This window comes from Manis pentadactyla, chromosome 4 (genome assembly GCF_030020395.1).
Source record: "Manis pentadactyla isolate mManPen7 chromosome 4, mManPen7.hap1, whole genome shotgun sequence".
In the NCBI taxonomy this organism is placed as follows: domain Eukaryota; kingdom Metazoa; phylum Chordata; class Mammalia; order Pholidota; family Manidae; genus Manis; species Manis pentadactyla.
Window position 1 is genome coordinate 81,835,008 of NC_080022.1, and position 26,729 is coordinate 81,861,736.

Sequence of the window (26,729 nt, forward strand, 5' to 3'; positions counted from 1 at the left end):
CTCTTGCTGCTGGGAAGTCCTTCAAACTGCCCACCTTTCTTTTGTTCCACAGTGGCTGGCTGTGCATACCTGCTCTCCACAAGAGGCTGGAAACTCAATCTTTCAGAATATCCCACCTGTCTTTGCTTTCCAACCCCACTAACCTCCAGAGCACCATGTAATGTGGGTTCATGCTCCCGGAGAAAATCTCCAGGGCTTGGTGTTCATCAGTCCTGGGCTTCTACTCCCTTCCTGCTCCATTTCTTCCCTCCTGCCTATGTGCTGGGGTCGGGGAAGGGCTTGGGTCTTGCTGGATCACAGCTTTGCTACTTTACCCTTTTCTGTGAGGTCTTCTCTTTTTCCACAGATGTGGGAAATCTGTTCTTCAGTCTTCAAGTTGCTTTTTCAAGATTAGTTGTATTTACTGTATTTTCTTGTTTTATGTGATTTTGGGAGGAAGTTTCTGCCTCACTACTCATGCTGCCACCTTTTTTCCCCTCTCTGCAGTATTTTTTAATATATAGAAAGCTATTCTACCTTTTCAAAAGATTCTGCTCATTGTTCTTGCTTGTTTATTTTTCCATATGAACTTTTGAATCATCAGCTTGTCCTTTTCCAGAAAATAGCCTCTTGGTATTTTCATTGAGATTATAATAAATTAAAAATTAAAATTTAGGGGTAGGGACCAGAGAATGATGTAACAGGAGGTTGTTGTTTCACCTCTTCCCATGGGCACATTGAGGCAGCAAATTACATATATTACAACTCACTTTGAAAATGACCTGGAGTCTAGCAGAACAGGTCTTCCACAGCTAGTGATACAAAGAGGTAGAGTATATAAAAGAACCAGTCAGAACAGATGGGGAAATAGACAAGGATATCCACTCTCATTTTTATTCAATGTAATACTGGAAGTTCTAGCAACAGTAATCAGAGAAATAAAACACATTCAAATTGGTAAGTAAGAAGTAAAATCATCACTAGTTGAAGTTGACATGGTACTATATACAGAAATCCCTAAAGATTCCACCAAAAAACTATAGTATAAATGAATTCAGTAAAGTTGGAGAATACAAAATCAATACACATAAATAGACCTTGTTTCTATACACTAATAATGAACTAGCAGAAAGAGAAATTAAGAAAGCAATCTCATTAATAATTGCATCAAAAGGAATAAAATACCTAGGAGTAAATTTAACAAAGAAGGTGAAAGACCTGTTCTCTGAAAACTATAAGACCTTGATGATGAAAGAAATTGAAAGTGACACAAATAAATGGAAATATATACCATGCTCATGGATTGGAAGAATTAATATTGTTAAATTGTCCATACATGTTAAAATACCCAAAGCAATCTACAGATTGAAAGAAATCTTTATCAAAATACTAATGTCATTTTTCACAGACTAGAACAAATAGTCCTAAAATTTGTATGGAACCCCAAAAGACCCCAAACAGCCAAAGCAATCTTGAGAAACAGTAAAGCTGAATCACAATTCCAGATTTCAAACTATACCACAAAGCTATAGTAATCAAAGTGGATGGTACTTTTACATTAACAGTTACATAGATCAATGGAACAGAATAGAGAGCCCAGCAATAAGCCCATATTTATATGGTTAATTAATCTACAACAAAGGTGGTAAGAATATGCAGTGGGGAAAATAAAGTCTTTTCAATAAGTGGTGTTGGGAAAACTGAACACTTATATGCAAAAGAATGAAACTGGACTACTTTCTTATATGATACACAGAAATAAACTCAGATGGATTAAAGACCTAAATGTAAAACCTGAAATCATAAAACTCCTAAAAGAAAACAGACAGTAAACTCTTCGATTTAGCAATTTTTTTTGATATATCTCCCCAGGCAAGGGAAACAAAAGCAAAAATAAACAAGTGGGACTACATCAAACTAAAAAGCTTTTACCTGTGAAGAAAACCATTACAAAATGAAAAGACAACTCACTGAATGGGAAAATGTATTACCCTTGAACAATGCAGAGGTTGGGGGTACTGACCTCCCACACAGTCAAAAATCCGTGTTTAACTTTTGACTCCCCCAAAGTTTAACTACTAATAGCCTACTGTTAACTAGAACACTTACCAATAACATAAATTGTCAATTAACACTTTTTGTATATTATATATATTATATACTTAATAAAATTATATATATTATATAACATAATGAAGTATGTTAAAGAAAATAAAATCCTATTAATATTAAGATCAGAAGGAAGAGAAAGTGCATTTATAGTACTATACTGTATTTATTGAAAAAAAAAACCACACATAAATATGAGGTTGTACAGTTCAAGCCTGTGTTGTTCAAGGGTCAAATAATATATCTGAAAAGGGGTTAATATCCAAAATACATAAGGAACTCATACAGGTCAATACCAAAAAGACAAATAATCTGATTAAAAAATGGGCAGAGGACCTGAATAGATATTTTACGAAGGAAGACATACAGAAGGCCAACAGGCACATGAAAAGATGCTCAGTATCACTTATTATCAGGGAAATCACAATGAGAGAGCACCTCACAGCAGTCAGAACAGCTAGTATAAAAAGAAGAAATAAGTGTTGCAAAGGACGTGGAGAAAAGAGAACCTTTCTGCATTGCTGGCAATGTAAAGTAGCTCATCTACTATGGAAAACAGTATGGAGTTTCCTCAAAAAATTAAAAATAGATATATCATATAATCCAGTAATTCCATTTCTGAGTATTTACCTAAAGAAAACAAAAGCACTGATTCAAAAAGATATATGTACTCCTATGATTAGTGCAGCATTATTTATAATAGCTAAGATTTGGAGGCAACTTAAGTGTCCATCAATAGATGAATGGAAAAAGAAGAGGCATATATATACACAATAGAATATTATTCAGCCATAAAGAAAAAAATCTAGGCATTTACAACAATATGGATGGAACTCAAGGGTATTATGCTAAGTGAAATAAGCCAGCGTAAGACAAATATTATATAATTTTACCCATATGTGGAACCCTAAAAACCTAAACAAATGAACAAATAAACAATAAACAGCCACCCCTACCTCCCACCCCACTGAGAAACAGACTCACAGATACAAAGAACAAACTGGTGGCTGTCAGAGGGAATGGTTTGGAGGGATGGGCAAAACAAATGAAAGAGATTAAGAGGTATAAACTTCTAGTTATAAAATAAATAAGTCATGGGGATGAAAAGTACAGCATAGGGAATTTAGTTAATAATGTATAAATTTGTGTGGTGACAGATGGTAACTACAGTTATCATGATGAACATTTTATATGTATTATTAATGTCAAAACACTGTTTTACATCAGAAAGTAATATATTATATGTCAACTATACTTCAGTTAAAAATTAAAAAAATTTTTAATTGAGGGAGCATTGATATTCATTGACTTTTCATATCTAAGAACATTTTCTTTTCATTTATTCATGTGTATTTCTGGGTCCTGTAGGAAAGCTTTAAAGTTACCCCATATGAGTTCTGCATATTCCTTGTGAAGTTTATTCCTAGGCACTTTATATTTTTTGCTGAAATTATAAGTGGAGTCTTTATTTTGTTTTTTATTTTGTAAGAGGGTATTGTTTGTGTGTATATAAATATATATATGTGTGTGTATATATACATATATTTGCATTTGCATACATATATGTATATAATATGTATGTATATCTCAGAGTTTTCCATAGTTAATTTTATATCCTGCTCCCACGTTTAGTTTTCTATTATTTATATATTTTATGGTTGATTTTCTTGGGTTTTCCAGGTATATAATCACATAATCTACAAATAATGACAATTTTGTAATCTGTTTTCCCAATAGTTATGTCTTTACTTTCTCTTTTCACTAGTTCCCTTGAATGGTACTTCCAGTACCACTGTATTAGTAGTGGAGAAATGGGCATCCCCCTTGTCCTCCTCTTTATCTGAAGCAGTAGTCTTCAGTGTTTCCCCCATTAAATTTGAAACTGGCTTTAAATTTTAGAATTAATTTCTAGTCAGACACCACTATTTTTCTCTATCTGGGAAACTGAAAATTTGGTCTATCAATAAGCTCCATAAATGTCCAACAGTAAGAGTTTGGCTAAATATATTGTGGTGCATCCATTGTATGGAACAGTATAGGAATTAGAAAGTAATATGTACTGTTTTAATCCTTTTTGTTGTTTAAAAAGTCCTAAAGTATGTGCAAGTATGCATGGAAAAGTATCTGGAAAGATATTCATCAAACTGAACTACAAGTTATAAACTGTAGCCCTGGGAGGAGATTTCCTGCCCAGGGCAAGTTCCTTATGAATTTGAAAAAGACTTAAGGATGACAAGGGGGAGAAGTTGGGAAGGAAAGGGTTTATTCTAATGGTGCAGTCTCTCCTTGCTCTGAACTTAAGCTGCTCCACTCTGTCTTCCCACTTGTGCTCTGCCACGCTACCACACTGGGAGGGACTCTGTGGGTGGGTCCCCAGTGACTGGTGGGCACCTGACCAATTGCATACCAAGAACAGAGGGGAGGAGAGAATGGGTGCTTCCTCTGCATCCCCACCCTGGACTGGCAATCCTGTGACTGACCACTGGCTCTGCCACCAGTAAACATCCCATAAATATGCAAACATGCTTTTATTATATACACAGTGGGTGCTATTAAGGCAAGGTGGGAATCCTGGTCAGAAAGTTCCATTTTCCCCACGATCCACCCCTCCAGGATTCTCACCTCACAATCTATGCACCCCCAATCTTCTGCAATGGCCCCTGTGCAAGAAGGCTAGAGCACTGTAACCAGATTAACAACATAACAAAACCATGACAATCCTCAAGACTTAGGATCCAGCTGTATTCTTACACAGATGGAGTTCATAGCTTGTATGTTCCACAGGAGGCCAACAATTGAACCAGCAGGGATCTCCGGGCATGCTCAGCAAGCAGCAGCTGTTGCTAGGGGACATACCCAACCCACAAAGACTATAGAAGGCAATAACCTTAAGGGTGATAAGACACATGTTTTAATGATACCATCACAGGCAACTCTTGTCCATCAGGTAGGATGCATGCAAGAGAGTGTTCCTATGGTGGGACAGTGGCAGAATGGTGTCCTGTCCCGTCTAGCATACCAGACCTTCACCTCTCTTCCTGTGAGAGTTACTGATGGGTTGATATATAGTGCTACTGGAGTTGCATGCACTGGCCATAATGGTAAAGCAAAACTCCCTGGTAAGAGGCTCTTACCTTCTGGCCATTTTGGGTATACTACCATGATCTTTGGGGGGTCACTCTATGGTTATTCTAGGAACACACAGGAGGTCAGCTTCCAGGCCTTGTCCCCAAGGTGCCAGAAGGGCCAGCCATTTCTGGTCCCTGTGTTAAAATGTCCAAGGCCACATCCCTTTAATACAGTCTCCAAAGTTCAGTGCAGTTGGTGCTAGTAGCAAGGTGTTACTCTGGTGGCCAAATCCAGGCTTCAACAGTTCCCTTGGTTTGTATGTATAGTTGTATAGGAGAGGCAGCAATGTGCATTAGCATGTCCACAGGGCTCAATGTTTCCTTCTGGGGCTCCTCATTCAAACATCATAGCACTGTCCATAAGCAGGCTGACCAGCACTGTAGACTATTGGTGTCTGAATTCAGGCCAGATTTTAATAAACCATTGTACCTCTCTATCATGCCTGGCTGGTAAGGTTATATGGTACATGAAACTTCCACCTTATCCCTATTTGCTGCACCCATTCTTGTAATGCATGTCCAGTAAAGTGGGTGCCTTGATGCTCTCAATCACCTGCGGCCAGCCATAAACTGCAAAGAGATGCTCTAGGCCCGTTTAGGTCATTTACTGATCTGCACAATGTGACGGAAAAGCGACCAACAATCCAGTAGCTCTATCCACACATGTTATGGCATATTGATACCCTTCTGATATGGGCAGAGGCCCAATATAGTCTATCTGCCACCTGATAAGGGGTATTAACTCCTTAACTATTGTTCCATGTTGCTGTGGGACTAGGTGTAAGTCCCTCTTAGAGCACACAAGTCACTCCTGCTAGGCTCTGCTGAATTCTTCAAAGGTCAGAGGCAAGCCCCACCAACAGGCTACAGCCCACATTGTCTATTTCCCCACATGCAGCAAACGTTGATGTAACCATTGGGCCACATCAGAGGCAGGCTTTCCTTCCTGCCAATGCACCTGGGCCAATTTGTCTGCTTCATCATTCTCTGGGGATGCCAAAGGCAAATGGCCAGTCACATGATATACTATAACTGTTTTGGTCTGACCAGAGGCTCATAGATCTTGCCACAACTCTTGCCCACAAAGGGGCTTGTGACCAACCATCCAGTTGACATGTTGGTAGCCACAAAGTCACACCCTAATACACAGCCCAGTGGTCAGTGCAGATAACTATTGGGGGAACTCTTGGGTGATTACGAGCCATACTGCCCACAGCTCTGCCCAGTGACTGCTCTTCCCTTCTCCATCCTCCATCCATATTGTCTCAGCCTTAGAATGGGAAGCCACAGCCCTCCACTTTTGGGGCTGCCCATTGGCTGGAGCTGTTTGTGTACCATGCTTCTTCAGGTATAGGGGCTCTTCCCTCTTGATAAGGGCTCTCTGTTACTAATGGCTTCAAAGCAAATTATTCCTGCTTTTCACTGGCATATGTCATTGGCCCCAATAAGCATTGGTATTCTTAACTCAAGACGCTAGATAAAGAGTACTATGCTGCTGTAAATGTGTGCCCCATTTTGCCAGTGTCAGCATCTATGCTACACCACTCCATGGCCTTTGGGTCCAGTCTCGCACCAACCCCGTGATGGGATAGGTGGTAATTACCTTTGTCAGGGTTGTTCCTGTGATGGGCTCTGTAGCCAGAAAGGTGTGGTACACAGCAGCCAACTGCTGCTCTGTCAAGGTGTACCTGACCTCTGCTTCTTCTCAGAGTTGTGACCAGAATCCAATAGGTTGGTGGGTCTATTCAAGTCACTTCCAGAAGCCCCACTCCTAACCATCTTCAGTTATATGAACATCTGGCTTATCACAGGGCTTTGATTGGTCCATCACACTCAAGACCTGCACGGTCTTGACTGCCCACTTAGCAGTGGCAAAGGCAGATACACATGTCTCATCTCAGTCCTACCTGACGCCCTTTCACACCAAACGATATAAGGGCATCTGAAATAGTGCCAAGTGAGGGATAAATACTCTCCAAGAGCCCAAAAGACCCCAAAGCTCTTGTAATGCTGCCACATTTGTAGGGGTAGGGAAAGCCTGGACTTTATCTATGGCTGCTTCTGGGATAACTTAAGTCTTCCCTGACCAGACAACCCCCAAGAAGTTGGCTAGCTAACCAGGACCCTGAACCTTGGTGCTGTTCACAGTCCATCCTTTCTCTTGTAGACTTTGCAGCAGTCTAGGTGCTGCATCTTCTAGATCTGCAAGAGAATCAGATGTAAGCATAATATCAGCAACATAATGGTACAGTCACACCATTAGCTGTTTCTCCCATGCTGCCGAGTCCTGGGCTACAGGTCCATGATAAATGGTGGGACTGTGGAGTTATCCCTGTGGAAGGATGGTGAACGTCCACTGCCATCCTTCTCATGTGAAGGCAAACTGTTCCTGACTTTCCTGTGCTATGTCAATAGAAAAGAAAGCATTAGCAAGGTCCATAACATAATGATATGTCCCCAGTTCATGGCTGAGGGTGTCCATAAGGGCTGCTATAGAGGGGACAGCAGCATGCAAAGGAGGTGTGACTTTATTCATTTCTCTGTAATCCATGGTCATGTGCCAGGAGCTGTCCAGCTTTTTCACTGGCCACACTGTGGAATTAAAAGGACTGTGAGTGGCCTTTATGATGCCCACCTTCTCCAGCTACCCCAGGCAATTTATACTGCTTAGTATTTGTCACCAACTGAGGTACAGGCAAAGCTATAGGTGGGTGCTCAGCATGTCCCCTTAGAATTGCCTTTACCACACATATCCTCAGTCTGAACTCACCTGCAGTGGTCTGTAACCATAGGCCCTGCAGGATATAAACCCCCAAAATATATTCAGGGATGGGAGAAATACACACAGTATACTCCTTTGGGGGTAAATGCCCTATTCCCAATTTGGGCTTTCTTCACTCTAATTGCCTTACCCCCATAGCCATCTATCATCACAGCAGGGGTCCCAGGAAAGAGATCAGGGTTGCCATAAATCAGAGAGTAGTCAGCTTCTATGTCCACCAGCACCAGGACACATTGCACATTCACTGGGGAGTTGCTAATTCAACATGTGGCCTCCAGTCTCCACCATGTCCTCCAAGGTACGGTACTTGACCCCCTCCTCAGTCAAACCGCAACACCCAATCGTCTTCCTGCGAGGGTGGTGGTCCAGGAGGAGTTGGAGTACTCTCCCCCAGGATGTCCTGCAGGCCGGGCATGGGGCTTTGCCTCTGCTGTCTATGTCTTGGACCTCTGTGGCTGGACCACTGCTCCAGCTTTAACTGTTGCCACAGCTCTAGCAAGAGCTTATTGGACCGTCCATCTAGCTTCTCTTTTACTGCCCCACCTTTACCAAATCAACCCACATCTGGGTCCTCGAGACCTTCACAGGGCTCTTTAAACCTTTGCTCTCAGTAGCAGGCCATATTTCCTTCCATGTTCTCATTGTCTCAACGTCTCCCAGATCTGTGATAGTATGAGTAGCTTTGTGTATGGGTTGCTCTAAGTGAGGTGCAAGAATAGTCACTAGGGACCCAAAGAGGGAAGTGGGAGCTATTTGAAGCACCACATTTCTCATTCCCATGGTGAAAAACTTGTCTGTATCCTGATATTCCATGTTATGAATGACCGTCTTCATGTCCAAGTCCTGTAACATCTTTTGGAGCTCAGCATAAGTCTGCCATCTAGTTGGGAAAAATGGCAAACCACCCTGATTAGACCATAGGGCCCAGAGGGCTGCAGTCACCCAATCCAGAAAAGTGTGACTCTCTGGGGTCTGAGAAGCATTTTATAATCTCTGCCAGAGAGAGAGAGGTGAGTCATCCAGGAAGTCAGCTTCCCCATTTCTGACCCAGACAAAACAATGCCATCTACTCCGGAATCCCAAAGACGCAAAAGCCACGTGGACAGAGGCTCCAAGGGCTTTTGCTGAAACTGGGAGCTCAAATCCACCAGCTCAGCCTGGGTACAGGGGCAGAGCATGGAATGCTTCACAACCTGGGGAGGGGGCTGCACCTCTTCTGAAGGAGCCCGGGTTGCTGTGTCTTTATTTTCTTAACTACAGCTAGGTGGGCTTTCAGTAGGGGAGGTGCTGCTGTCTCCAGGGACTCCAGCACAGCAGGACTGGCAGTGGCTCTGCCCTTGGTCCCACCCCTCATCCTTCCTGGCTTCTTCTCCCCCAGCTCCTCCTCTACCATTTCCCCAGTTGCAGGCAGCACTCCTCCCTTCACCTCCCCTATGGCATCTCACAGCCTGCATTCTTCTGTCCCTTCCCTTGCAACTAGTATGTCTCTCAGCAGTGCCATCTCAGTTTTTAATAACTTTCCTTCCTCACGGCATCCCCCAACTCACATTTCCATTCTGCCACTTCCCTCTGAAGTGCATCGCTGTCCTCGGTAACCCTCTGGAATGCTGTGAGAAGCATCCAGCCCACAATTCCTGCTGCCACGTAGGCACTCAGTTCCTCTAGGAAGTTCCCTTTTCACCCAGGGCCAACTCCACTGCCTCAGGCGACCTCACCCCTCCCGTGTTCTGGGGAGGGCCCAATCCTTTAAAAGGCAAATCACCACAGACCAAATCCCCGCTGGAGAAGCCCCTGGTGTTTTCCTACCATCCATAAGCGCAGCCCGCTGAAGCATTGCACCCATGAGGACAGCCCTTCGATTTCCCTGGATCTTGCTCACTACGCCAAAATGTAGCTCTGGGAGGAGGCTCGCTGCCCAGGCAGGTGCCCTATGAACTCGATGAGACTGAAGGATGACAAGGGCGAGAGGTTGGGAAGGAAAGGGTTTACTCTCATGGCTCAGTCTCTCCTCACTCTGAACCCCAGCTGCTCTACTCTGCCACTGCTTGGGACCCCCTCGAGCACTGGCTCCCAAGCTCACTCTCTCCTGGTTGCACTCTGCACCCCGAACCCTAGCTGCTCTGCTCTCTACCCCTGTACCAGTGGAATCCTGTGCCTGCTGGGCTCCTGACCAATTATGTACCAGGATCAGAGGGGAGAAGAGAATACGTGCTTCCTCTGCACCCCCACCCTGGAACGGCAATCCTGTGTCTGACTAGCAGCTCTGCTGCTGGTAAACAGCTCATAAATGTGCAAACATTCTATTACATACTCAGTGGACGCTGTTAAGGCCAGGTGGGAATTCTGGTCAGAAAGTTTCATTTTTCCCACATCAACATATAAATAGTGGTTGGTAACATTAATCACAACTGATTTTCAAAAAAGTTTTTAAATTTTGGCACAATTAAAAATTTCATTAGAAATTTAAGAAAAACATATCCATGTTTTTCCCCTTCCTCTCTTCTGAATCCTCTTCTGCTATTAAAAATTTTTTTATCACTTATTATTTATAAAGTAGCACTGAAATGATAGTGTAGAAAGGGGTTTACAAGGTATAAGCCACAAGGAAAAAAAGAACAAGGAAATAAAAGTCTACAGCAGATGAGAGGTTTCAATAAATTTTGGAAGCCAGAAGTTGGATGGCATAGAAAGAACTGACTTGGCAAGGGGGAAGAGGGACTAATTCAAGTGCATGGAGGAGACTTGTCACTTGGAGGTGCACTGTAGCATGAAGGCAGGGGTGAGGCATAAGCCTGAGGAAGTGGGAGTGCCCTAAAGTTGTTCATAAAACTCTTGAACCACTGGGTCCCTTCCCCATCTCATGCAGCTAGCCTGCACTAACTCACTGCAACCTGACCGCATCACCACCACAATCCCTCTATTACACATGAAGTTTCTTTTATGAAGATAGGTGTTTATCTTTTGAGGAAGAGTTTCCACAATAAAAGGTTATCATAGAATGGGAAAGAAAAATATGTTTGAAATAGAAACTTTAGTAGAAGGTTGAAAGATAAAGTTAATATTTCTCCTGGTCCCAGATTTTTCAGTCTTGGCAGGACTGACAGCTCAGACTGGCAATTGTCACGGGAGGCTGTCCAGTGCATTGTGAGATGGATAACAGCCTCCATGGCCTCTGCTCACTGGCTGCCTGTGCATGCCCCTTTTTCCTGTGGTGACAACCAAAAATATCACCAGACAGTGCCAAATGGCTGGGGTGGGGAGAATCAATCCTCCCGCTTGTAATGGAGAACTTCTGTCTTAGACAATAGAAAAGAAAGCTGCATTGATGATCAATAGGATACAAGGACAGTAAGTCTAGAGAATAATATAGGAGCTCTAACATTCTACTAACAAGAGTTCACAAAGAGAGAACAATGAAAATGGGAGGGAAGAAATTAACAAAGAAATAATAATAAAAATATTGCAGATAAGATTGAAAGAACCCTTGAGGGCTCAACACCATCCATGATAAAAGACCTAAGACTTCTCTGTGAACTTTCAAACTACTAGTGATAATGGGAAGATTCTAGAAAGAGAAACAGGTCAGATACAGAGGAATGGGAGCTAAAAGGCACTAGACATTTCAATGACAACAGTGAAAGTAAAAAACAGTGGAATGATGCTTCAAAAATGTTCAGGGAAAATGACCTTCAACTTATTCAGACTATCAATTAAGGGTGAGACTAGAAATAAAGACATTTTCAAACATGTAAGCACTGTAAAAATTTACCTTCTATGCACCCACTTTAAGTTACCAGAGTCTGTGCCTCAGGAAAATAAGAGAGTAAACTACTAATCATGTGTTTGTGCATTGGAAGATATCATTAATGGGCATTCAATAGATATGTGAAGCATTTGGATAAAATTCAGGTTAGCTATATTAAAAAAATAAGGGAAAAAACAAGGCCATTATTAACTCCAGGAAGTGTTATCATGGCAACTTAACTTGATTCAACAATGCACTCACTATATTTACATTTTCAGGGTGATATAAAACCTAATTATTGATCTGAATGAAAGTTGTGATGTGGCTATATTAATGGTATGTGTAAAGAGCTAAATCCTCAATTTCTATGGCAAGAAGTAAATACACAATGTCTAAAACTTAAAATTAAGAAACATTGGTAAAAATGTATCACTTAGGAAGTGAAGAACACCTACCAGGGTTAGGTGGAGCACGGGGTAAAGCTAAGTGAGAAGTTGGTCAGGGGACTGATGTAACTCATGGGTGTTTTTTGTTATGTCTTTAAGAATCATTTGAATTTTCATTTATATGTACTACTTTCATTAAAAATGAAAATGCAAACAAAAGCAATACATATTTATTATAGGAGAAAAGTCACATAAGATAAGATTAAGCCAAAAGAACACCGAAGACATAGAATCTCATCCACCCAGAGATAACCACTGTTAATATCATGAAATAGTTTTTTTCTTGAAAAATTCTGAAAAACAAATTAAAGTACTTTTAAATACTCAAAAAATCTTACAAAAAAATTCTTGAGACAGTAAAACTACCAATAAAGGAAAGAGTAGTGCCTGGGGTCATTCATTTTTTACCTGATCAACCTTTCTAATCAAAATGTTCAGTATAATTTTGTTTGTATCTTCAGTAATGGAGCAAAGTGGAACACTGAGACAGTTTTCCAAAAATACTTTTTGCTTCAGTAATCTTATTTGAGAAAAAAGTAGCTTTTGGTCTCAGTTTTCCAAACAGTTGGCTCTGTTTAGAAGTTGAGGGATTTTTGGAAATAAATTTATCAGGAAAATTTGCCTCTAAAGAATTTTTGCGTTTTCTTTTCTTTTTAAGCATGGATGAATTATTTCACTTCCAAGAACTGTCTGTTTGAACAGTGTTAATGAAAAAAAGTAAAAAGTGCAATTCAGTTTTGATACCTCATGTTTAAAATGTAGAAAAACCAGATGGTCAATACAGAGTTTAGAGGAACTGTCCTTGGAAAGGGAATGTTGGTAAAACAAAGTTAAGAATAATTCAAGATATAAAGGTGAATAATGAAATGTACACTTTTAAAGAAATTAAGTTGAGGAAAAATATGCAGCTGGTATATATTCTTCTACCTCCTAAGGTCATTTGAATTTTGATAAGCTTACCAGTTTCATAGTTCAGCTAGTATTTACTGAATTCTTTCATATCTCAGGCCTTGCCTTTGATGTATTCACTTATATACTCGGAAAAATCTCACAAAAATCCTATGGGTTTGATCATGCACCTGTAACAGCCTAACATGAAGAAATTTAGTGGGACACAGGGTCAATTTCTGTGGGTTGACTTGGCCTTGGCTACTGCTCTGGGTGTTAGAGAATATGCATATCAAAGATAACGACGGCATATTTATCAGGAAAAAAAACCAGAGCAACCGTCAGCCACTGGAGACAAGCATAAAAGAGAGTCTGGAGGAGTTGGTCTAGATGCAGAGCCCTGAGAGAATATATACAATCTGAACTTGCATGGCTGAACCCACAGATGTGTACATAAACCATCCCACCCACGGTGAGTTATGATAATAGCTATGTGAGTGTATGAGGCAGGTATGGGGTAAACAAAGGTTGTCAAGGACTATGCACATTGTGAAGCAACTATGGTGGGACAGGTTGTGGTCAAAGGGCATTGGTACCAGGGTATGCCCTGAGAGTCTTGGGCAGGAAAAGGGGAACATGCACTTGGGGGCCTGCAGGATATTCCTTGACTGCAGGGCAGGTTTCTGTCCCTGAAAGGGGAATAGGTTTTCTCTTTCTAAGTTCGTCTGAGGTCCATTTGCCAAGACTGGGGTCTTCAGAGATAACTGAGTTATTAACCCCATTTTACAGCTGAAGAAATTGAGCCTCAGTAAGATTCAGTTAGTGTGTGTGTGCATGTTAATACTAGGTAAAATATGTTAGAGCTATTGATAGACATTTCTTACAAATAACTGCTCATTGTTAATGGTGGTGGTAACTAATTAATGACTTTAGAACTCACCACTTTCCAAAATTGGAAGTGTGATTGCGTTTTGCAAATTATAATAGACTAAATGTACCTTTTCATTATTTTCTTTTATTCAAAAAAGTATTGATCCAGAACACTTGGAGGTTTCTGAAGCTGTATTTAGCAGGTCAGAATGGCTGCTACTGAACAGCAAACTTTATGCACTGGGTAACTTGGAATTCTTCAGTCAGCACCAAAAATTCAAATCCTGCTTCCCCAACTTGACAGCAGAGGGGCTCCCGGTGTGGGTGGACAGCTAGTGAGTTCACTTTCGAGGTATTTTTCAGGGCGTGCATCTTCCACACGCGCCCCCTACGCATTCTGGAATGCACCTGCAGGCCCAAACAAGGTCAGGTCTGAACACTTCGGTCAAGTCAGACGTGGCAGGAAAAATCAGCAAGTGGCCTTTCATCTCCTTTCTGATGATCAAACTATGCGCTTCAGCCATGCAGAATTGGGGCATTTAAGGCGGAATGTAAACCCACAGTCGGAAAGATTTTTGGTTACGTGGAGAGCCCAGGTACTGACCGTTGCGGAAGCGTACTCAGGCCGTTCTTCTTACTTGGTACTTTTGCTACTTGCTTTGGAAAGCCGGGGAACCGCACGCTCTGTCTCTGGAGAGGTGTGTTTTGCTAGGATCCCACCGCAGCCCGCCTCGGATGTTCCCGTTTTTGAGCCCTTTCCGGGACCCAGGTTCTAGCCCCCGAAGGTCGGCCCCGCCGCGGGCCTCGGGGCCCCGCCCACTTTGGCCGAGGGTCGGAGCCGCCGCGAGCCGGCGCGGGAGCCCGAGCGGCCGCGGCCCCTTTAAGGAGCCGCTCTGCGGTAACCCGAGCCCGCAGTCCGGGCGGGCGCGGCGGCCGGGCGGTAAGCTGCAGCCTCGGTGACTGCTCCTGCACGCGGCCCGGAGCCCGCGGCTCCCCGGGCTCCCGCCGAGCATCTCGCAGGGCGCCTCTGGCCGGCGCCAGCTCTCGGGCTGGGCCGGACGGCCAGGCGCCTCTCACCACCCGCCGTCCTCTCCCGGCCCGGTGCAGCCGCCGCCCGCGCGTGAGTCGCCCCAGAACCCCGAACAGGTGACGCTGTTTGGAGGGGACCCGGGGAGGAGGGCGGGCTCGCCTTGCCCCGCGGCTTCCTCGCGCCGCCGCGCGCAGCCGGCCGGCTGGGGCGCGTCGGCTTCCCGCCCCCGGCCTAGCGCGGCGGAGGGCTCTGACGCCCCGAGGCTGGGCGGGCGCCCCGAGTGCGGGAGGCGGCCCGGGGCGCTGGGCGGGCTCCGGCAGGTGTGTGCGGCCGGGCAGCATCCTCCCGGGCCCGCACGCCCCGCCACCGCTCGGGCGCAGACGGGGTCCCGGGGCCCCCGCGCCGCCCAGACCCCGCGTTCCACTCGCGGTTCTCTGGCTGCGCGGTTTCGTGCGCTCGGGTCTCTGCCTGGCGGCGCCCCAGGCTTTTGGCTCAGAGGGGTGGGTGCTTCGGCGTCCACGGAAAGCCTTCTTGTTAGCGGCCGCCGGTACACAGGCGCGTCGAGTGGGCGAGTCTCCCCGCCTCCCACCTCCCCCTCCTAAATAAAACAAGATTTGTTTACCCTTGCAGTTATCAAGTGGGTCCCATTTTTAGCCTCCGAGTGCTGAAGAGTCTAGTGGGAGAGGGACTGGGCGCAGAGTCAGAGGGAGAAATTGGATTTCTCTTTTTAACCTTGGGCAAGTTTATTAAACTAAAAGCCTCGGTTTACCTAGCCATGATACGGGATCTGTAATGCTAGCATTTTCCTTCCGCCCCAAGACGGTAGGAAAACCTCTGTGAAAGCACTTTGAGTTGTCTAAGTTCATTAAAGGGTCTCTGTTGCTGGTCAGTGTTAGTTGTACACATCTCAGTGTTAATGTGGCATAGACTTTTATATGAACTATAAAATTTTTCTTTGACAATGTTTAAAATGCATCTGAGGCCAGTCTGGGGACAAGAAGGAAGAGTATGTTGTGGATATTAGAAGATGTGTGAAGTAAGAAAAACAAACTGTCATTTTTGTAAAATCTTTACTTGGTCATAAATGGAGTTGAGAAAAATGGGTCTTTTATTGTGTGTGTGTGTGTGTGTTTTAAGTGAGATACTGCTGTGTAAGCAAGCAGTGTAGGTCGGAATGTAGCTTTACTTTGTGTAGCCAGTTAAAATGTGGTGGAGAATTCCAGTTCCCTTTTAAGTGTGCTGTATATGAGGTAGAAAATTTTTACCCCCTTGTTTATCTTCTCCTTAAATTGTATGGGTGAAACTAAATTAGAAAAGTGAATTCTTGCCACACTAGAACATTGGAAAGAATTGCTTGAGGAGCCATGGGCTTTTATTTATTTGCCGCCTCCCCTGTCCAGTGCTGTCAGAGGATCCAGAGAAGAATGTATTTTGACTTCTTTTCTTCTTACTCCTGCAACTCCTTTAGCGTGTTAACTCCTAAGCGAGTTCAAATCCTTACATGTGATCTTGCATGAGTTTACCTGTCTGAAGCTGGATGCCCTGTGGGCCAGCTGCTCAGGTCACCATAATTGTTTACACTACTAGCTTTCTGTTTTATCCTTTTCATTCTAAGCCTTCTTTACCTTGTTGGAAAGAATAATGACTTTTTGCAACTAAAGCTGTAAACTTGGTGTGCCTTCAGATGGCAGTGTTCAAGGGGCTGAAACTTTATAGCAAAGTCCGAAGAAGCTGGATCTTCTGAATAGACCCTCTAATGTGGACGCAAGAATAATTAACCTACCTTTTCCTTCATTTCCTGAAATCTCCATTGGAGAGGGATTCATTTGATTACCAGGGTAAACAGAGGACTTGGGTGCTGGGAGCTATCAGCAGTCTAACTCAGTGCTAGACTGCTATTACCAGCAAGGAGAAGGGTGAAGGAAGTGGTGACTTGAGAGGGGATGGAGGGCCCTCCCAGTAACTGGAGGACCAGAGAGATAGGGGGGAAGCCCTGGCCTCCCAGTGAGGCAGTGGGCAAGCTGAGAATGGGAGTGCTGGAACTTCCAGGCACATTCTGAAAGTGTGACTTGCCCTTCTCTCCCTTTCCCTTTGAGGGTGTGTTTTGCCCTTCGGAGCCTAGAACTGTCCTACGGTTCTCAGACCCGTCCACCCTCCCTTGGTGCTCTGGAGGCCCATCCATCATTTATGTTCCTTCCTCAAAGCAGGCCTTCTATGTATGAGAGGAAACTGAGCAGTTTACTGCATAAGAAACCCTGAGACCTCGGGTCTTTCCTGGCATACTTTTCTCAGATCAATGTCCCATGTCCTACAGATTAAGGATTCATTGAGCTTCGATATCTCTTAGAAGGTTAAAAAATGGGATATGCAGTTGGGCTGAGAAAAGTAAACTGAACAGTCTACAGGAAGATATAGAAAACTAGTTTTTCTTTAGAGGAAGATAATGAATGAATTGGCTGAGAACTGTGGGCAACTGGATGAGGGAGGGCAGGACTAGGGGAGGAGCTGTGCTGGATGACTTGTGCCCTCACCCTTGGGAGAAGAAAGGATGATGCTGTGCGCCTACTGTGCTCTCTTCTTTCCATTTGCCTTGCGAGAGGAAGAAGATAGCAATAAGGAGGTGGAATAACCATCTGTTCTCAAGGAGTTTAATACAACAATAGGGATGAGCTGTATTCACCTGGCATCTGTATCAGGCACTGCATATATTACACCAGAGAATGCATTACATCAGGAAAGTATGGTTAATTTTATAAGAAAATCTAGGGTATTTCAAGACTGAATTTGGTAGTGTTTTTTTCCAGTTGGAGATGAAAGATAGCACACAAAGAAATGGAGACCTACTGTTCTGAGGTTTGTTATTCATGGTGAGACAGTTGGATGTGCTGCAAGCAGATCCCAGACCTGAAAAGAGGCAGGAATAGCAAAGGATTTTTTTAATTTTTTTGTGCTTAGGGCTTTGGTCTGTTCAAGGAGAAGGCAATCCTGTGGCTACATGAGAAGGAACTTGTGAATCATTGTAAAAGGCCAAGGCCTGTGAAAACAGACAATGAAGAAGGCAGCTGGAAGTCTGTTCAGAGCTTGAGCCAGCATAAGTAAAGGAGTCACTGAGCAGTGGGATGAATAGCAAGGGGGGTGTCTAACTGGGTGGACAAAGGCTCATCTAAAGCAGTGTTTCAAACACTTCTGGATTACAGCAGAGTACAAAATGCATTTCTACATTAAGACCAAGGACATAAGTATAGGTGTATCTGAAACAAGTTTCATGATGCAAAAGGTACCCCTATTGTGTATTGCATTGTTTTCTGTTTCGATTTCTACTCTATTTCTGTTTCTGTTCTCTGTTCTGAAAAACTCATAACCTATTAATGGATCAAAGTCCACTATTTGGAAACCATTTGTCTAATGGATGGAAAACAGTTGGCAGTGGATCAGGCTGAGCATTGGGAAAGAGGAGGCGAAGGGGGGAGCATACAATTGGTTAGGAGATATCTGGACCCTTGTCTGTGGGGACAGAAGAGAGTGTGGGAACTCACTGGGTATCTCGTGGGTATAGGACTCACATTAATGAAAAGTGGCTTATGGGCAGGTGCTCAATGGGGACTTTGTACAAGTTCTCTCTGCTTCAAGGCAAAATACTTGATTTTGAGGGAAGAGGGAAGAGGAAGTTTGGAAGGAGTAAACTTGGATTTGAAAGCAGTGTCTTAAAGCAGTAGATTTTCTCTGTGGGTTAACAAAAGAAGACAAATGGATCCAGAACAAATCGGCTGATGGATTTAGGTCACATCCACTTTCATCAGCTGGATAGAGAACAAAGGGGCTCATAGGGCAGAGTAGGTGGGAAGGAAGATCACATCTCCCCTTCTAGCTTTGAGAAGTTTGTGCTGAAGTGGATGGAATGTGATGCTTCAAAACTCCATTTGCTGATCACACTTGTTAGGAAGTTGGCTGCTTGCCTCACAATTGGAAAAGTATTTTCATTACTTTTTATAAAGGGTTCGATTATCAAGACTTCTTTAGACATTTATTTCAGATCTATACTCAAACTGGAACCACCGTTCATAGTCTTTGGGATTGCGCAGAGAGCATCTTAGAGAAAGATGTGAGGCAACACCCGGCATCCTTGAACTAATTCCAACATCTGTGCCCTGGAGTTAATCACGGGCAGAATCTATCCACTTACCTTTGATTTTCTTTTAGTAAAAATTAATGTCTGATTCTTACACCTAACACCCTCACTAGCAGGTAAACACAACAAAGCCTGGAGGAAAGGTACACAGGTAACCTTACACTGTTTTGTAAGTACCATCCTTCTTCCATGGACTAAGTGCAGAATTTTGTTGTTTTTTAAAAAAAAAACACATTATTATAGTTCTAATACTTTAATGCCATCTAAAACATCCTCACTTCTTGCTTTGTCAGTTGCAAGCTTAGTGTTCATGGATAAATGGGTTCTAGTCACAGAAATTCCACTAAAATTGTATATTCTGTACTATGTTGTAGAAAAAATTATCCAGGAGTAATATTTGATTGCTGTTTTCATTAATCGTGTATCCCAAAAAATTATCCAGGAGTAATATTCGATTGCTGTTTTCATTAATCGTCTATCCCTTTAGGTCCTGTTAAAGCTATTTCTGGATGAAACCCATGAACTTACAGTTCACCCTAATGGCCTTTCCCTGGGCTGTGCCAGGCCATGACACTGCTGGTTGGCACTGAGGAGCGTGATGTGAAATGGCTTCATAAAGCAAGGTCACTAGGTGTGACTGCAGGAGATTGGGAGTGGTGTTGAGAATGCTGGCCAGTACAAATGCAGTGTTTTCTTGATTAAAATCTGAAGGAGAAATTTCTCTCATCTCCTAGAATCAGGAATAGACTGGCTTCTCCACTGTCCAGCTTTTCCTCAATTTCACAGTGTTGGCAGAAAGCCAAGAGGCTCCTTCTGTGACCTGTCCCCCTCCCCTGCAAGGGAAGAGCAGGGATATGGAAATAAGGACAGCACAGTTGGGGAGAGGTTGGCTGCAGTGCCTCATTCCTCTTCCTGAGTCCCCCAGGTGAGTCCATGCCACCTGGTCCTTGCTTCAGTTTTGGGGCCCCTCACTCACATAGACCCCTTATAAGGCTCAGAGAGAGTGTTATATTGGAAATACTGATTTCCTTAAAGATGGACCCTCAAATTGTGTAGGTTTCCATCCCGTTACTTTTTATTTGTGTCTGGTACTGTACGTGTGACCTTCCAGTGACTATTATCTCCTGGTTTGAGGCATTCTGGTTTATCCAAAATCCAGTGGCTGTCATTGGAGCTCACAGGTTTAAAAAATGAAGACTTCTTTATAAAAGTTTTAAGTGGAGTGAGCTACTAGGAAGCATTTACATTTATCAAGTAAATAAAATGTGCTGTCTGTACTCTCACCTTAAGACCCTAGAAAATGAACTCCTGAATTTCCTAAGAGGAGAATAACTCAGTGGGCTGGGAGTTGGGAACCAGCAAAGCAGTGGGGAGAGCTGGGGAAAGGGGCCTTTTTCCATTGTCAGCTTCCTTACAGCCACACTTCTAGTTAGGCATTATAAAAATAAACCCCAAGTCAGGGAGTCAGTGTAAAATGAAATAAAAAATTGTATATAACACAAAAAATAAAGCAGTTGACATGACAGAGATGAACTATATTAACTCTTACTTATTTTTAGGTTAAGAGCTAGAACATGTAAAAAATTAGACAAACATAGGCTAGGAAAATAAAAATAAACATTAAAATCCTAATTAAAGATGCCTATAATAGAAGGGAGAACTGATCAAATGTTTTGCAAAACCAAGGGGAGCAATTGTTGCTTGAAAGAGCAGGAAAACGCAGGGTGGGGCTAAGGAGATGGGATAGTCCTCTCCGCCACGAGGATCTCTTGGTAGGGACTCTGGGCTATGTAAAGTATATATCAAGAACCTATTTCTCTCCCAGAAAACAACTATAGAAAGGAAGACTCATCTCTGGCCTGGTAGAAATAAGCAGGATATGTACTGGGAAGCATTGTTTGCAAGCTCTGGGATATGAAAATTTGAAAGACACTGAATTAGATGGATCAGAGAAAGATTTCTGGAAAGCATTTAACATGATGTAACGAGATGGATAGGATTATCAGAGATAAAAGGGAAATCTTGGATTAAAGAGATCTGTAGCAATAGGAATTAACTGCCAAAACAGTTCTCAGAGTTGTGATAGCAAGATGGGGCCAACCCACAGCTGCTGAGGGTGGATGGGTCTGGTTGTGGTGGGTGACTCTTACAAAGCCAGTTTGGGGACCAGAGTTTAGCCTCCTTCTTGCTCTAATATCCTGTGAGTGAAATTATTGCATAGAATTGTGGGAGAAATAAAGGCTAGTTACAAATATATGAATATTTAACCTTAAATATTTAACTTTTTTATTATCATGAGAACACTCTATAATCCAAAACAAAAGTTGTTTCAGGGAGATGGCAATTGCCAGGGTCTGTAATAGGCAGAATCAAACACTTTCTGTTTAACTTGTGTTCTGTTGTATGCTCTTGGAAGAGAAAGGGTTGATGGGATGGAAAAAATATAAAGGATGCCCTTATTCAAAGTTTAGGATCTAAACTGACAGTGAAGAAGCATAGAGAATGTTTTTCTATAGTCATGAACAATTCTTTTGTTAAATCTTAAATAACATCACATAGCTAAGAAATGGAGTTAACAAAATCATATTAATATAGGATTCCTTAGCCTTTCTTGGTTTAGTCTTAATTTTCTTCCTATTTGCTTCAATTCAAGAAGCAGTATCATGTGTGTTGGAGGATTTATAGAAGTCAGGTTGACTTTTATGCAACTGACTTCATATAGACTGTCACACTAGTGCTAGTGGTTCTTGAACTTGATGCTCAGAAGAGGAGGAATATTTTCTGCATGTAATTTTCCTAACTTTTTTCATATTGCTTTCAGTGCAGAATTAAAACAATTAAAAAAAACAAAAAATAACTGCAGTTAGTCAAGACTGCAGCACCCATATGAAAACTGAAGCAAAAATCAAAATAAGTGGGAGGCAAGTATGCCTTTATATGGTAGGGTTTTGGTTTAGTTTGGTAAATATCTCATCTTCTGCAGTTTTGTGCTCATTTGCAAATAGTTTACAGTTTGCATATGGAGACTTTTAACAACATTTATGTGTTAGGGCTACTGACATAGCAGATAAATCAATCAACACTATTGTAGTTAATAAAAGTATGGAAATACAGTGCAGATTACAGTTATAAATACACATGAAACCTTTGAACACACTGTTGTAAGGAGTTTGGGATAGACAAACCAAATATATTCCTATGGCCTGAATGTTTGTGTCCCCACATAATTTATATGTTGAAATGAAATCCTAACTCCAAAGGTGGGGCCTTTGAGAGGTGATTAGGCCATGAAAGTGGAGCCCTCATGAATGGAATTAGTGCTCCTGTAAGAGACCCTGAGGACACCCTAGCCGCTTCTGCCATGTGAAGGAGGATGGCCCGCACCCAACTGGGCTGGTACCCTGACCTCAGACTTTCAGCCTCTAGTACTGTGGGCAATAAATTTCTCATGTTTATAAGCCACCCAGTCTGTGGTATTTTGTGACAGCAGTCCAAGTGGACTATGACACATACTAAACACTACATCATTTATAATGCTGGTACTCTTTGCTTTGGGACATTTGAGGTGAGAATCCTTTTGAAGTCAGCATGTTTTCATGCAGTAATACTGGGGTTAATGAACTTAAAAATTCTCTTTTTCAGTATTCTGATTATACTGGTAAAATGAGGGGCTTGTAACTCAAAGGATACTGGCAGAATGGAAACATACATAAGAATATGATTATCTATTATTATAATTATTTTATTTAATGGACATTTACTGACAATCCATGCTGTATAGCAGGCTGTGTCAGGTGTGAGACACAATGGCAAGGAGAAAAATGTTCAAGTTTCCTACCCTGCTGGGGCTCACATTTCCACTGGGAGAAGGAGACATTTGTTTAAATTGTGGCTATAAAGGAGAGGGGCATGAGGCTAGAAGAGCAGATTGACCTGTTGACGGAGCTCAGAGAAGGCTTCCCTGAGGAAGTGGGGACTGACCTGAGGGCTGAAGAAGCCTGAGAGTGAACTGAGGAGTAGAGGGCAGTGGTGGGAGCGGAATAGGTTCTGCAAAGGCCTTGTAGAGGGAGGGCACATGGCATCTTTCAGGAACAGAAAGAAGGCCACATTAGCTGGAGTGCAGCAAGTAAGGGCAAGTGCCAATTGAGGCTGGAGAAAGTGGGGTCTTTGGAAGAGCACTGGAGAACCAATGATGGTTTCAATTGGAGGCAGGTGAGGAGGTGACATGGTCAGAGATGGCTTTTAGAAAAGATTCTCCTGGAGTCCTCCAGTTTGTTCTCCACACTAAGGAGACCAGTTTGGAGACCGTCCAGAAAAATGATGATAGGAGCTTGAGAAAGTGGATGTTTTGAAAGCTCTTTAAGAAGTGAAGTCCATAGGACTTGGTGGTGGATTGGGTACGGTGGTGTGGAAGGAAAGTGCAGAAAACAAGTTATCAGGGGTGACTCCTGGTTTTCTGGCTGCCAAAGCTGGATGTACAGTGGTGTCATTCACTAAGACGGAGAACCTAGAGGTGGACCAAGTTCAGGGGTCAGGTCATGGGCTTGCTTAGAGATGCCTTTAAAATGCCATGCAGTACTGACAGGTGGGTAGTTGGCTATATGCTCAGGAGCTCAGAGGAGAGATCTGGGATGGACATTAAAACTTGAGATTTCTCTGCATATAAATTGTAACTGAAGCCACAGGTGTAGGTGAAATCACATGGGAAACAAGTAGAGAGAAAAGAGTATGGGCCTGAGCTTTAGGGAGTTCTATTATTTAGTGCCTGGGTAGAGAAAAAGTGTGGTGTCATGGAAGCACAGGGAAGAAAGTGTTTCATGTGCTAAGTGTTGCAGAGAGGTCAGGGAATGTGAAGGCCAGACAAGAAGTCATCACTGACCTTAGCAATAGCTATTTCAGGGTAGTGATGAGGGTGGGGACAAGAATGGAGTGGGCCTAAGAGTGAGAGAGATGAGAACTTTTAATGACAGTCTGGACAAACTTTTCTAGAACTTTGTCCTTAAAGGTGTGGGGAGGGAGGGGTACAGAGAGAGAGGAAGAGAGGACAAGAGAGAGGAAACTATATTGGAGAAAAAATCTAGGATTGAAGAAGAGGTGGTGGATCTGTTGATTTTTGTTTTTACTGGGAACTTGAGCCTGTTTAAAAGCCACTAGTGAGATCCAGTTGAGAGAGTAAAGGATAACAAGGAGCAAAAGATTCCGAGAAGGCCGGAAAGGATGGACCCAAAGTGCTCAAGTTAGAGAGGTTGTCCACAAAGGGAGGACAGATGGTGAGAAGCAGGTGGCTTGTACGGTCAATGGTGTGACATTGAGAGTTTTCATATGTTGGCTTCTATTTTATTGTGAAGTAGGATGGGAGTTAATCTGTTGAATGTGGGGTGGATGGTTGGAGCTTTGAAAAGGTTTGGGACAATTTGGAAATTAACTGGAGTGGGGAAGGATGGTTGGCCAGGGCAATGTGGTAGGAGTGCAGGGCACCGCTGAGGGCTGTTTGATCGCTGTATGATTTCACACTCACCTACCTCAGTCTCTTCTGGTATATGACTTTTTCCAATAGTACTCTGATTGTTTAGGGTTCACTGCTGAGTAAATAGTTGGGCATATCCAGCTTGGAGTTTTGCCAGCTCTTGGCAGTGGAAGAGAATGTAGGGTGTTAGTAAGAGTGTGAATGAAATGATGGGCATCAGGATCTAAGCTGATTAAAGAGGATAGCAAAAAAGAAGAAAGGGCTAATGGATTGGGAAAAAGCTGAGAGGTCAGTGGACTTGAGAATACTGTGTTACTAAGCACACTTGAAGGAAAGATCAGCAAGGGAAATAGTTGAAATGTTATTTTAAAGGCGGGAAAATGATTAGGAAGGGACAATAGAGGTCCATGGGTGGTTGAGGTGGGATAAAAAGGTGCCATGCCAGACAAAGATAAAAGGCCTGAATTGTTAAGGAAACTAGGGTCTTCCACATAGGAAGTCACTCAGGAATATGACAGGGCTTGAGAACATCAGTGAATCAGGACCAGAGTTTGAATGGTAGGAAATGTTAAGGAGCTTGGAATATACCAGTGAGACAGGGAGAGGGTGGTGTAACTGAACTGTGGGACCAAACACCCAGGGTGTCTATAGAGGGAGTGGGAATGGAGGAATAAGGTCTGAGGGGACCATGAGGGGCGAGGAGGATATAGGGCCACGTCCTGACTCTGAAGTCTGATAGACGAGGCAGCTACTGCCTGAGAGATTAGCCTGCAGAGCACGCAAAGGAGAGGCCAGGAAAGAGCACTCTTTTCTGGGTATGGAGCAACAGTTCCAGGGGGCCTAGTGGAAGAGCTTGGGAGGTTGAGGGGGTAAAGGGCTGGGTCAGGAAACCGGAGAAAGAACTTTGGAGCATGACAGAGATAGTCATGTCGTAGAGGATAGTTCTCTGAAGTGGGGGCTGCCTACATTTTAGGTGTTGAGTGACATAAACAGGGATGAATTAGGGGCCAAGGGCCCAGAGGCCAGAAGAGGGTCTTGTTTGCCGTGGCCAGACTGATGACAGAAGTGGAAATTGCACATCCTACATGCTGTTGGACATGAATGATGGTGGAAGCAAAAACTTATTGTGCACCGTATGCCAAGTACTGTTCTAAGCCCCACAAACATGTGGTTTATTCCCCATGACAACCTGGCAGGTTAGTGCTCTTGTCTTCATTTTACAGATGAGGAAACTGAGCTTCAGATAAGGCAAGTTAAGTGGTTTATCCCAGGTCACACAGCTAGTCAGGGACGGAACTGCTATTCAAACTCAGGACTCTGCTGAGCCTGTGTACTCCCCACTGCTAATGTACTTAATATTTTCCTACATGTATAATTTTGATACTTTAAATGTAAATTTTTTAAACATACATTTAAACATAAATAAACAAGTGATTTTTTAAAACATTAATGTTGAGAAGCTAATATATATTGAGCATAAAATTGTCTTTTTAGATACCAGAATTAAATTCAGTCCTGGCATCCCTGAACCTTACTGGGAGGGAGGGTAGTCTGAAGGTTAGACTAGCGCCAGCCTTCTCCTCTGACCAACCCTGCCAGCGGTTCTTTCACCACTTCTGTGATGGATGCCTGGACACTTCTAAATTGTTAGAAGATTCTTCCTTAAATCAGCCAAACTCTTCCCTCCCTGTAATTTTTGCTCATTTGTGCCATTTTGAGTAATGCAGAGTAAGTTCCCTCTTTTACTTTTCCACATGACAGGTCTTAAGATGTTCGAAGAATGCTCTCAAGTCCTCTCTAAGTAATCTTGTTCCCAAGCTGACATTATTCAGCCCTTCAACTCTTCACAATATGATATGGTTTCTAAAAATCACCTTAATTACACTACTCTGAAGGTACTTCAGTGTGTGATTAATTCATATTAAGGTGGGACTGAAATATGTCTTGATCTAAAGGTATACTTCTACAATATCCAATTATAAATGAGCCTGAAGTTTGTTTTTTATTAGTATCTTCATTATCTTATTATCTCTCATTGCTTTGTGTAATTTAAATGCTAAAGTTTCCTGTGTGTGTGGGCTAGTGTGCTAAGACCTGTATTGGGTATTGCCTTTAAAAATTTTTATTTCTATTATGTTTTTTCTTTCTGAGACTTG

At 42.9% G+C, this 26,729-nt stretch overlaps 1 protein-coding gene and 1 long non-coding RNA gene across 6 annotated transcripts in view; one reads left to right on the top strand and one right to left on the bottom strand.

Annotated features, from left to right (window-relative positions):
* LOC118923080 (uncharacterized) overlaps positions 1–14,671 on the bottom strand; it is a 34,809-nt gene extending 20,138 nt beyond the window's left edge. The window contains exons 1-2 of the long non-coding RNA XR_005029047.2: positions 14,552–14,671; positions 7,348–7,418 (exon numbers count right to left, since the gene is read on the bottom strand). This is a non-coding gene — a long non-coding RNA (uncharacterized LOC118923080). The remainder of the gene's footprint in view (positions 1–7,347; positions 7,419–14,551) is intronic.
* Positions 13,426–26,729, top strand: part of TLCD4 (TLC domain containing 4) — a 59,226-nt gene continuing 45,922 nt past the window's right edge. The window contains exon 1 of one of the 5 annotated variants that reach the window (XM_057500448.1): positions 13,426–13,549. The gene's annotated coding sequence lies outside the window, so the exon portion shown is untranslated. Of the gene's footprint in view, positions 13,550–14,433; positions 14,544–14,830; positions 15,094–25,268; positions 26,302–26,729 lie in introns of those variants that run through there. The other 4 variants (XM_057500449.1, XM_057500447.1, XM_036906483.2 and 1 more) reach the window with 4 other exon arrangements.